The following is a 13542-nucleotide window of genomic DNA, read 5'->3' on the forward strand; positions in this document are numbered from 1 at the left end:
TTTAGCTATTGCGATGGAAGTCAAGCGTTATACTTCTCCCTTGGGGCTGACACAATTTTGATCTATATTTATATGCCCAGGTCCAGGGGTTACTGGGTTCACCTCATTTTCTTTCTAATGGAATTACCTGCTAACCATCACACTTAACCAAGGGTGACTTTTGGGATTACTGGGTGTTTCCCCAAGCTGTAGGGATGGTCTGGAAGTGTGAGGTTTCTTATTGTTAATGCATTGATTTGCTAACCACTTGTGCTAAACACGATATAGGCTGAGGCTGCCACCATGTGGTGTACTCTAATAAACAAGTACCAGATTTAAAAATAAGTGACGGTGGCAAGCACTGGCAGACACTGGCAAACATTAAGCACTTGGGGAACAAAAGGGTGAATGTTTCCAGGATCTTCTTATGCAAAAAACATTAACCTAGTAAGTGAGGTGTTGTACTAGAGTATTACCATCAGTATATTAGCTGACATCAATTTTGTGTCCTACATTTTGATTACTTGGGGAGTTAATACAATTCTTGAATTAGCTTAATAATGAAAATGGAATGGAATTTTCATTTAGGAAACAATTTTTATGTCTGGGTATATTTTTGTTTGAGATATACTGACATAGAACTGACAAGGATACTGAGGGCCCTTTGCTGGTGACATTGTGCTCCTGTGAAGAGCAGAAAAAATAGATTACCTGTTTACTTGTTTTCTTTTTAAATTTGTGTAGGGGAAAGTATGGAATGTGCTAAAGTGGTGAAACAGTTAATGTTGAGTGCCCCACATACCTATGTCTCCTTCTTTCATGTAACATCAAAGTCCATGACCACCTCTGCAGCTATACCATCCCATGCCATTTTTTTCCCTTTTGTCCATGATGTTCAGTTTTGTTGTTTTAGACAACAGTTTGGCTCTTGCTAAGGAACCCCTCAAACTCCAAGTACATCTTCTGCTTCCTTAGAACCCTTTAGTATGCTATGAGATTATTCTTTTGGTCATTCTATTTTGTAGTCTGACAGACCCTCACTGCACCGATGTTGACTTCTGGCAGAATTTTAATTTTATCGGTCAGGAGCTGCACCTAGAGGTGATGCCTACTGGCCTTCTCTTTTAAATGAAGTGCAGCGACCTGGAGAAGATTGGGTAGTGTTCCTGTTGATGTTATATGCTTATTTTTACAATAAGTTATAAAAACTTGAGAATGTGTGAATACAGTAGACAATTAACAGTCGCTAGTGGTGCATGCCATAATGATTACTAGTTAGCTGATCGTGCACACCTTTTATTTGTACAAATGATAGTTGAAAGAGAGTGGATGCTGCCCCAGACCACATCAGGGACAGCTAAAACCATATTCCTCTCATGTTCCTTTGTTTCCATGACCTGTGTTAGGGGAATACATATGGTTTACCACCAGAGCGTGGTTATATGTAGACAGCTACAGATAGCTGTGAGCCACCACAATGTATTTTTGGAAGAGGGCAAGAGGTACTTTCCCAAAAGTCTCTCTAAGTGAGGAAACTCTTCCCCCAACCTAGCTGATTGGATTTTTGAACTGTAAAGGATGTACTGGACTGTACTGAACTTGAAAGATGGTGTGCTACTGCATAGCTGCCAGGACTTGCAAATAAATGCTGAAGCTGTCCGCTAGCTTGTTGGATACAGTAGACAACAGAGAACTGAATGAGTCTTACTGTGGGGCTTCCACCACATGTAATAGAGTACTTCTCATTTTATCTTAGTTGCGTCCAAATATGAGGGACCTGCTGAAGATCTGTTGATGATGTTGCCTATGTGACATAAACAGTTGCCCTAAGGAGTACAGAGATGCAGACAAGGCACATATACACAGTCCCTGTACCTAACCATAGATCATGCAGGATTGCCTCAAAAAACAACAGCTCACAGTGAGCAGAGTAGTGACTCTATCTGGGGATTACAATCCATCCCTACATCCCATTTTATTGTTGTTAGTTTACTATGCTTGTATTGCAGGTGATCAGAACCCAGTTAACCTGCCTGCTACCTTTAACACTTTGGGCATGAGTTGTCTTGATGTGCCACTTGTCCCGCTGGGTGCACACATTATTGTCTCTGTTGAGCAAGCTGTGGTTTACCACACTTCCATTGTCAAGTTTCCTCGATCATGGAGGTTATAGAAACTAACACTGCATTGGTTCGACCATGTCTTGAGATGTCACCATTCTAAGAACGCAATCACATGTACTGCAGAACCAGTATATATGCTTACCTTCCTGGAAACCTTACTCCACTTTCACAAACTATGCAATACTTTGTAATTTATTACAGATTTATACTGTTTAATTATTGCTACTCTGCTTCTCTTTTGTTTCTGTCAATTTTTGCCAATGGAATTCACTATGATTAGAAATGGTGATGATAGTGAACCTTTAATGAATTACCCTGTTTTTCCAAGAAGACTGTAATCCTTCATTGTATAGTACAGAATTTGCAAAGGATAGTGAGCATGAATGTGCTTGGTTGGCAGTGAACAACCCTTCCGTTTCATCACAATTCCATTTCCTTGTTTTGTGTTTCTCATTTTCAGGACTGTTCAGGCATTCACCTTTATCTAATGATCACTAAACAAACATAAGGTTTATTTAATGGGGTCTTGGTTTGTGTCTATATTGCACTACCGTTTTATGGTATTTTGTAATTTTTGTACTCTAAGATTTCACCTTAGAGTGCCACTGTCTACAAGATGTATCTTTATAAGTGTTTAACACTTTTGCTGCTAACTCCCCCATGTTATCCCTCAACGTGCTAAGCTTTTTTTGTGGCTATTTGGGGTAGGTCATGCTTAGGCCTCCATAACTTTTTGTCTACATAAGGGATCCACACCAAGTTTGTCTCTTCTTTTTCCAACATCTTGGGGATTCTACAGGTACCCAGGGTTTGTTGATTCCTCTGGAGGGAACCAAGAAATTAGCCTGAATACAGCTACCTTTTGATTTTTGGGGAAAAATAGGAGAAATGTGCCGCAAAAGAAAGCATCTGTTTCTTTTGAGCAAAAGGCAACAACAAACGTTTTGGAATGCTAAAATTTCCATCTACCCAGCTTTCAGGAACAGGCAGATGTGAATCAGAAGGCCAAACTGTTTAACCCCGTTTTAGCATTTTACTGGGACGTAGCCCACTTTTCCTATTTTTTTGTTGTGTCAACCTCTTTCGAGTTAGTGGTTGAAATGGGTATGAAACCAATGGTGGATCCCAGAAAGCTATACATTCCTGAAAAGTAGAGAGAATTCCAAATTAAGCAAGGGGTCATTTGTGTAGATCCTTCAAGGTTTTCCCATAGAAAGTAACAGTTGAAATAAACAAATATTGGATTGAGTTGAAAAAACAGCCATTGTGTCTACATTTTCATCTGTAACTTCTAACTATGGCAGATTTTCAAAAAACAATATACTGTTACATCCACTGGACCCTTCTGGTTGTAAAGATATATAGGGTTTGTAGGTTCACCAATAGCCCTCTGTACCCAGAGCAAATAACTGTGATGCACCGTGCAATGTTTTATCATTGTGTACCGGGTATACAGTAGTCGATTTGGTCAAATATAAAGAGTGAAAAATAAGTATCAAGGAAACGTATGTATTTCCAAAATGGACACAGAATATGGAATTCAGAAGAATTAGTTATTTGCAAATTTCTGAATGTGGGGATACCCAAATTAGCATGTGAATTGGAAGGCATTTCTCAAAATGACTTTTTTTGTACACATTGGCCCTCATTCTGACCCTGGCGGTCGGTGATAAAGCGGCGGCCAAGCCGCCAACAGGCCGGCGGTCTAAAATATGCAATTCTGACCCTGGCGGGAACCGCCAACACAGCCCGCCAACTTAACACTCCGACCGCCACAGCGGTACAAACAAACAGCGCGGCGGTTCCCGCCAACAGCCCGGCGGCAGACAAAGTACCGCCCACCCTATTACGACCCACCAATCTGCCACCTTTTCCGGGGCGGGAGCACCGCCGATAAGAACACGGCGGAAACAGACTACGAACGGGAAAACGCTCACCTCTACGCACTCCACGCGAGATTCCGGCAGTATGGAGCCAGAGTTACAGGTCATCCCCGCACTCCTATTCCTCCTCATATACCAGGAGCACGCCCGGCGGCGCGGAAGACATCGGTGAGTACTGCACCTACGACACAGGGGAGGGAAAAGATTACCGGCACACACCCACCCACCCACACCCACTACAACACACATATCAATGCATTCCCACAGATCACTGTCACAACCCACAAACCACCCCCCTCCGAAATAATGCAAAGACCAAAAGAAGAGATCATAAACGGGCAGATATATTGAAATATGTACGCCATTAATCCCAAAAAATAAATAAACTATGTACAAAATATATACAGCTACTAAATGTAGTCCAACCACTGTCCGTGGATCACAGGGGTCCTGTGCAAAGGGGCAAGGCCCAGTCCCACGACAAGAACTCCACGGAGAGAACACTGCAGGGGCATCAGAAAGAAAATAGGACAGGCACCTCAGGGGGAAGGGAAGGGGGGGCACCTCAGCCACTTGAGTACACGACGCCAGATCCACGAGGGGACTCCATGACCACTGGGCCATCCTCGGGAGAGCAAAGCCACAGTCCATACAGTCCATACAGTGGGTGGCCTGCCCACTGGGCCATCCTGGGGAGAGCAAAGCCACAGTCCATACAGTCCATACAGTGGGTGGCCTGCCCACTGGGCCATCCTGGGGAGAGCAAAGCCACAGTCCATACAGTCCATACAGTGGGTGGCCTGCCCACTGGGCCATCCTGGGGAGAGCAAAGCCACAGTCCATACAGTCCATACAGTGGGTGGCCTGCCCACTGGGCCATCCTGGGGAGAGCAAAGCCACAGTCCAAACAGTCCATACAGTGGGTGGCCTGCCCACTGGGCCATCCTGGGGAGAGCAAGGCCACAGTCCATACAGTCCATACAGTGGGTGGCCTGCCCACTGGGCCATCCTGGGGAGAGCAAAGCCACAGTCCATACAGTCCATACAGTGGGTGGCCTGCCCACTGGGCCATCCTGGGAGAGCAAAGCCACAGTCCAAACAGTCCATACAGTGGGTGGCCTGCCCACTGGGCCATCCTGGGGACAGCAAAGCCACAGTCCATACAGTCCATAACAGACCCCACTGCCACTGGAGGAGGCAAGTTGGCCAGAGGACATCCTGCAGCCCTGCCCGAGATAGATCCTGCCCTGCCACGTCTGCCAAAGGGCCAGCGGTTCTTGCCCTGAAGGGCCCAGTTCAGCGGTTCTTGAGACGGCGGGGCCCAGTTCAGCGGTTCTTGAGACGGCGGGGCCCAGTTCAGCGGTTCTTGCCTTGAAGGGCCCAGTTCAGCGGTTCTTGAGACGGCGGACGGTCTATGGCCAACTGCTAAATGCCTGGTGGTGCCCTCCTGGGCAGCGGGGATGGTGCTCCTTCACTGCCCACCTGGGCTGTGGGTGGTGGGGCCCTCCTGGCCAGCTGGGCTGGGTCCTCCCTGGGCAGCGGCTATGGGGCTGGTGGGCTCTCCCGGGGCAGCTGTGCCGGTTCCTCCCGGGGCAGCGGCTATGGGGGTTGTGGGCTCCTCCTGGGCAGCAGGCCTGCTGCCTGACCTCTCCAACTTGCTGCCCTTGCCCTCCTTAGTCGTCGGCCTGTGGCCCTTTCCTCCCTTTGGAGCTGTGGCTGGTGACTGTCTCTGGGTGGTGTCCGGGGGGGATGTAGAAGGCGGGCTCCTGCGGCGCCCCTTCCGCCTTCTGCTCCTCTTCCCAGGGGGTGGGCTGGCTGTCCCCTTGCTGCTGGGCGAAGATCCAGACATGCGGGCTGGCGGGCTCCAATACCCCTGCACCCTTGTCAAGGGGGCTGCAGGGCTGGTGGTGGCTGAGGTGCTCTTCTTACCCCGACGAGAAGGAGGGGGGGGCTCAGGGTCAGGAAAGAAGTTAGTAGTGGCGAGGAAGAGCTTCTTGGGACAATGGAGAGTGGTAGGTACAGTGGGAATGGGAGTGGAGGGAGAGGATGTGGTTGTAGGTGAGTCACGTTTGCTGTCTTTGGGTGCAGGTGCAGGAGGGATAGGCTGTCGTGAGGTGGATGGCTGTTGGGTGGGTGGGTGGCTGCGTTTGTGTGGTGTGGAAGAGGGGGTGACAGACACAGTGGGAGAGGACACAGGGGACGTGTAAATGGCAGTGGGGGTGGTGACTGCACGTGTGCGGACTGGAGTGGAGGGTGTGCTGGTGATGGAAACACTGGCTGATGGTGAGGTGAATGGAGGTGTGAGTGTAGACGTCACAGGGAGGGAGGAGGGAGACGAGGAGGTGGGGGTCACAGAGGTGGTAGTGACTGTTGGCATGTCTGCATCGGAATGTTGCGTGTGTGAATGTCTGCGTGATCTGTGGTGCTTATGTTTGGATGAGCTTCTCTTGGGTGTTGAGGTGTGTGCAGGCTGGTCTGATGGTGTGGGTGGGACAGGCAGAGGAACAGGAGACTGGGAGGAGGGAGTTAGTAGAGGCAGGCAGGAGACAGGGACAATGGCTGCCGTCAGTGCTGAGGCCAGAGCCTGGAACGATCGCTGATGGGCAGCCTGACCCGAATGAATGCCCTCCAGGTACGCATTGCTGCGATGAACCTCCCTCTCCACCCCCTGGATGGCATTCAAAAGGGTAGTCTGCCCAACAATGAGCGTTCGGAGGAGGTCAATGACCTCCTCACTGAGGGCAGCGGGGGTAACAGGGGCAGGGCCTGAGGTGCCTGGGGTGAAGGAGATGCCCGGCTTCCTGGCAGAGCGGGCACGGGGCGAACGCTGAGGGGCTGCTGGGAGGGCGGAGATGGTGCGCTGGGTGGCGGCTGTACCTGTGATGGCGGGGGGCACGGATGGTGCCACCCCCGCAAGGGAGCCCCCTTCCGAGGACGTGTCCGTGTCGCTGCAGGGTCCAGTCGTCCCCGTCGTGGAGCTCCCCTCGCCCTCCGTCTCACTGGTCCAGTCTGACTCTGTGGCATGGCCCTCCTGGGCCATGTGAGATGCAGCTCCCTCCTGCCCCGATGCCACTTCTCCTCCGCCTGATGATGCTGATGCACACAAGCACAGAAAGACAAACAAAAAGGGGGGGGGAGAGAGAAATAAAGGGATATTGATTACATGGATCTCCGGTACAGTTAGCGGACATGACAGACACAGATGCCCCCTGCACTAAGTTGCGCACTTGGGGTCCGCTACGCATTCCGTGGAACATGCCCTACACGCCTAGAGTTGACAACTGCACCCATGGATGACACGGCCCAGGGATGGCTGTACTGACAAACTACTGAGGGTGGTGGCTGGGGACACAGGGGCTTACGGGGGTGCCCAGCCTACAGATATCGCCCTGGCCTAGGGGGACCCCCAGCCCTCCTCCCCCACCCAGACACCTCCACTGCGCGACAACAGAGTAGATAATGCTTGGACTCACCCCCTTGTGTCTGCTGTGCTGCCCTCACGCGCCCATCCAAATCAGGGTAGGCCACCGCCAGGATCCGGAACATCAGGGGGCTCAGTTGACGGCAGGCACCCCGCCTACGTTGGGAGGCCATCCCCAGCAGAGACTCGGCGGTCTTCTTGGTCCCGCGGCGGATGTCCTCCCACCTCTTGCGGCAGTGGGTGCCCCGTCGATGGTGGACCCCCAGGGCCCGGACTTCCTTGGCGATGGCACGCCAAATCCCGATCTTCTCATGGGCGCGGACCTATGTGACACGTACAGGGAGGGAGAAATACCACGTTCAAGTTACTCAGCATTTTCCTTTCCAGTGGCCCAACGCCCCCCATCCCGCCAGGCCCCCCGCCAGGCCCCCCGCCATGCCCAACATGCCCCCCATCCCCGCCAGGCCCCCCGCCATGCCCAACATGCCACCCATCCCCGCCAGGCCCCCCGCCAGGCCCCCGCCATGCCCAACATGCCCCCCATCCCCGCCAGGCCCCCCACCAGGCCCAACATGCCCCCCATCCCCGCCAGGCCCCCCGCCAGGCCCCCCGCCATGCCCAACATGCCCCCCATCCCCGCCAGGCCCCCCGCCATGCCCAACATGCCACCCATCCCCGCCAGGCCCCCCGCCAGGCCCCCCGCCAGGCCCAACATGCCCCCCATCCCCGCCAGGCCCCCCGCCAGGCCCAACATGCCCCCCATCCCCGCCAGGCCCCCCGCCATGCCCAACATGCCCCTCATCCCCGCCAGGCCCCCCGCCAGGCCCCCCGCCATGCCCAACATGCCCCCCATCCCCGCCAGGCCCCCCGCCAGGCCCCCCGCCATGCCCAACATGCCCCCCATCCCCGCCAGGCCCCCCGCCAGGCCCAACATGCCCCCCATCCCCGCCAGGCCCCCCGCCAGGCCCCCCGCCAGGCCCCCCGCCATGCCCAACATGCCCCCCATCCCCGCCAGGCCCCCCGCCAGGCCCAACATGCCCCCCATCCCCGCCAGGCCCCCCGCCAGGCCCCCCGCCAGCCCCAACATGCCCCCCATCCCCGCCAGGCCCCCAAGCCAGCCAGTGGCCCCAAATCCAGATTGAATTAAACTCACTTGTTGGTCTGGAGGACCGTAGAGTAGCGCATACTGGGGGAGGACCCCATCCACAAGTTTCTCCAACTCCTCTCCAGTGAAGGCAGGGGCCCTTTCCCCAGTCGCAGCAGCCATTGTCCCTTCCAGACCGAGGTCACAGCAACACTTGCAGTATAGGTCCTCTCCTGTGAAAGTTCAAGTCGCAAGTGGATAAGTAGATAGAAAATGGCGGTCACGTCCGCGGCGGTGCGTACCGCGGCGGTGCGTCCCGCCACCGCCGGCGCCCTTCGCCATTGGCTCCTGAAACCCATAGGCTTCAATGTTAACCAATGCGGCTTCGCGCCGCGGTCTTCGCCCGCCGCCCGCCGCGGTGTGCCACGCCAGCGCATTGACCTCACATCCCATTGTCACACTTCACAGGTCAGGCAGCCGCCATTTCCAGGGCCCACATGGCTCAATTTCAACTGCGTCACACAGGCCTAGGCCTTGCATAGCCACTCAGACACGCCATTCACTGCATAGAGAATCGTATACTGTGCTAGCTGTGAGTACGTACCTGTGGGTTGCCTGACTGTGTGCTCCATGTTGTCCTTCCTAGGCACCGTCCGCTGGGTTGGGCGAGGAGACGGATGAATCCTCCCGTGTACCGACCGCTGGTGGACCTGTCGACAATGGAAGAACGCCACATTATCCTGACCTACCGTCTTAACCGTGCCACTATCCATGAACTGTGTGCCCAGCTGGAGCCCGACCTGATGTCCCCCATCCGCCAACCCACAGGGATTCCCCCTCTGGTGCAGGTCATGTCAGTACTACATTTCTTGGCAAGTGGGTCATTTCAGACAACCGTGGGAATTGCTTCCGGGATGTCTCAGCCCATGTTTTCAAAGGTGTTATCCAGAGTGTTGTCTGCCCTGATGAAATCCGTGAGGAACTACATCATTTTCCCTGAGGTGGGCGAATTGGCTACAGTGAAGGGTGATTTCTACGCCCTTGGACATATTCCCAACGTAATTGGTGCCATTGATGGGACCCATGTGGCTTTGGTTCCCCCAAGAGACAGGGAGCAGGTGTACAGGAACAGAAAAAGTTACCATTCAATGAACATCCAGGTGGTGTGTTTGGCTGACCAGTACATCTCGCATGTAAATGCCAAATTCCCAGGGTCAGTGCATGACGCCTACATCCTCAGGAATAGCAGCATCCCTTACGTGATGGAACAGCTACAGAGACACCGTGTATGGCTAGTGGGGGACTCTGGGTACCCCAACCTGTCGTGGCTACTGACCCCAGTAAGGAATCCCCGGACCAGGGCAGAGGAACGGTACAATGAGGCCCATGGGCGTACTAGGAGGGTGATCGAACGCACCTTTGGCCTCCTAAAGGCCAGGTTTCGCTGCCTGCATATGACCGGTGGATCCCTAATGTACTCACCTAAGAAGGTGTGTCACATCATCGTGGCCTGCTGCATGCTTCACAACCTGGCTTTGCGCCGCCAGGTGCCTTTCCTGCAGGAGGATGGTCGAGACGGTGGTGTTGTGGCAGCGGTGGAACCTGAGGAGAGTGACGAGGAGGAAGACGACGGGGCTGAAACAGACAACAGGGACAGAATCATTGAACAGTACTTCCAATAGGACACAGGTAACATTTCAAAGATAATTTAGTAAATGTTAACTACTCTGCAGCATCTCTGCTGCCTGTCTATTTGCCCCAGTGTATGATGACTGAGTTTTGGCTTTTCCCTCCCTATTTCAGATCTGGGGTCCCCACTACGAGTCCTGTGCTTCGTTTCCCCATGGACTACAGCTTTGTGGCAGCTGTTTGTTGACTTCACCATGTACAAGGACATATTTGCACTGTCATGTCAATTACAATCTATTGAAATCACAGCCAGACTCCTGATATTTTGGTGCAAAATAGGTGTTTATTTCAGTGCTCAAAATGGGATGGGTGGTTTCAAGTGGGTGGGGGCTATGGTGAAGGAATGTCCATGGCAGAGTCCAGAGTAACAGTCACACAGGTGCATTGTCCAGAGGCCTGTGGAGAGATGGAGCATGGGCAGTTCGAGGATGGACAGGGTGACAATGTGGGACAGTGGGATGACATCAGGTGGTATCCATTGCTGGCGGGGGTCTTGACATCCTACTCTGTCTTGCGAGATCTCAGGGCCCTCTTGCGGGGTGGTTCTTCTCCTGCAGGAGGTGGGGGTCTGGTGGGCTGCTGCTGTGCGGGGGCCTCCTGTCCACTAGCGCCGGCGGAGGTGGATGGCTGTTCTTGGTCCAGGCTAGTGGCAGGGGCCCTTGGGTGTTGTTCAGTGTCCGCCCTGCTGTTTACGAGGTCCTGCAGCAGCCCTACCATGGTAACCAGGGTGGTGTTGATGTCTCTGATGTCCTCCCTGTACCCCCGATAGTGTTCCTCCTGCAGCACCTGGATCTCCTGGAACCGGGCCAGTACCGTCGCCATCGTCTCCTGGGAGCAGTTGTATGCTCCCATGATGGTGGTGAGGACCTCGTGGAGAGTGGGTTCCCTGGGCCTCTCCTCCCCCCCCTGTCGCACAGCTGCCCGCCGAGTTGCCCTGTTTCCCTGGGCCTCTGCCCCCTGGCCGGTGTGCCCACTACCACTGCCCCCAGGTCCCTGTTGTTGTTGGGGTGGTGGGTTATCCTGGGTGCCCTGTAGTGGTAGACACACCGCAGATTGACGCGCCCTGGAGATAGAGGCATGGGCCCGCTGGGTGGGAGCTGTGCTGGTGTTCCCAGAGGGGTTAGGGTCTATAGTGGCCTGTGCCTGTGTGAGGGGAACCGACTGTCCAGAGGTCCCCGATGGTCCGGGCTGGTCATCGGTGTCCAGATCGACAGAGCTGCTGTCATCGCTGACGGCCTCTTGGGTGGGGGGTGTGGATAATTCTGGCCCCTCCGCCGCGGTGTGTTGACGGTCGGGTCCTGCAGGGGTATAGAGGTATGGTTATAGTTTCAATGTGTGGCATATGGGTGTATCTGTGGGTTCCCGTGTCCCCAAGTGCTGGCATTCGTGTGTGGGGGCTTTGGTGAGGGTGGCTTGTGGGGGGGATGTGTATATGCATTGGGCATGCTTTGGTGATGGGTGTCCATGCTTAGTGGACGCATGCAGGCCTAGGTTTTGGGATGTGTGGGTTGTGATGGTGAGACATTGGCGGGGAATAGGTGTGCTGGGGGTGGGGGTGAGGATGGTGGTGGGGGTGAGGATGGTGGTGGGGGTGAGGGTGGGGGTGAGGATGGGGGTGGGGGTGAGGGTGGGGTTCGAGGATGGGGGTGAGGGTTGGGGTCTGATTTGGCATGCAGGTGGGGGGGAAGCAGTATTGAAGCTTCAACTTACCAGTATCCATTCCTCCGCCGACTCCTGCGAGGCCGTCAGGATGCAGGATGTTCAAGACTTCCTCCTCCCATGATGTGAATTGTGGGGGTTGAGGTGGGGGTCCTCCGCCAGTCTTCTGCACGGCGATGTTGTGCCTGGATACCATGGAACGCACCTTCCCCCGTAGGTCGTTCCATCGCTTCCTGATGTCTTCCCGATTTCTGGGGTGCTGTCCCACTGCGTTCACCCTGTCGACAATCCTCTGCCATAGCTCCGTCCTCCGGGCAATGCTGGTGTATTGTATCTGTGTGCCGAACAGCTGGGGCTCTACACGAACGATTTCCTCCACCATAACCCTGAGTTCTTCGTCTGTGAAGCGGGGTTGTCTTTGGGGTGCCATGGGGTGGTGTGTATGATGTGTGGGGTGGAGTATGTGTATTTAAGTGAGTTGAGTGTGGTGGTGTGTGTTGTTTTGTGTGTGGATAGTGTGTGGGTGATGGTGTTGAGTGGCTGTGGCTGTTATGTTTTGGATGCTGGTGTCTCGCTCTTGTCTTCTTTACGAATTTTTAAGCGTAGGGGTTTGTGGGTGATGTGGGTGGGTGTTTTATATTGTATTGTGTGTGTGGGAGTGGTGTGTGTATGTGTATCAGGTGTGTGGGATTCAAATCGTCCAATGTGGGTGAGTTTTGTTCGTTTGTGTGTATTCTGACCGCGCCGGTGTGTCCCGCCAATGGAATACCGCGTTTGAATGACCGCCGCGTGGATTCGTGGGTCGTAATGGCATGGGCGTATTTCTGTTGGCGTGGCGGTGGAGGTTTGGTCACCTCCACCTTTCCGCCGACCGCTGGTCTGGCGGTCTGTTGTGGCGGTCGGATTTTCGGAGGTTTGCCTTCTGCGGGTCAGAATGACCGTGGCGGGTTTCCGCGACCGCGGCGGGATTATGGAGGATTTCTGACCGGCGGTAGGCGCCTTTTACCGCCGAGGTCAGAATGACCACCATTGTCTTAAATTTGGGCGCACAAAAGGAGAAAAAGACAATTGGTGATAATACTTGTTCTCTGGTTCTGTGTTTCCCTAAGCATTCCAATAAAAATGGTACCTCACGTGTGTGGTACATGTTTGTACATTTTAGGAAAACTAGACACTTAGGAGAATACAGTATGGAGTGACGTGTGTCTCTCACCAGGTCTGTTACCAGAATCCCTTGCAATCCTTAAAATTTGTCTACAAAAGTGCATGTGCCTCACATTTCTGTGATGGAAAGTTCTGGAATCTGAGAGGACACACAAAAGTCCTTCCACCCAGTATCCCCCTAAGTCTCCTAGTAAAAATGGTACCTCACTTGTGTGGGTAGGCCTAGGGTCTGTCACAGGAAACGGCCCAAAATGCAATATGAACACATCCCATTTTTTCCACTGAAACTAACCCTATTTTTGCAATCTGCCTAGCTGTGGATATTGGTCCCTAGCTCAGCAGGCACCTAGGGAAATCTAGCAAACCTGTACATTTTTTAAAGCTAGATACCCAGGGAAATCCAGGATGGAGTGACCTAAATAGCTCACATCAGGTTCTGTTACCCAGGATCCCTTGCAAACCTGAAAATCTGTCTAAAAACACATTTATCTCACATTCCTGTGATGGAAAGTTCTAGAATCTGACAGGAGTCACAAACGC

General features: G+C 53.3%; 1 protein-coding gene across 2 annotated transcripts in view; it reads right to left on the reverse strand.

Moving 5' to 3' along the window:
• LRRTM4 (leucine rich repeat transmembrane neuronal 4) overlaps nucleotides 1–13542 on the reverse strand; it is a 1757998-nt gene that overhangs the window by 165798 nt on the left and 1578658 nt on the right. The window lies entirely within an intron of this gene.

Source organism: Pleurodeles waltl, chromosome 11, assembly GCF_031143425.1.
Source record: "Pleurodeles waltl isolate 20211129_DDA chromosome 11, aPleWal1.hap1.20221129, whole genome shotgun sequence".
Taxonomy (NCBI): Eukaryota; Metazoa; Chordata; class Amphibia; order Caudata; family Salamandridae; genus Pleurodeles; species Pleurodeles waltl.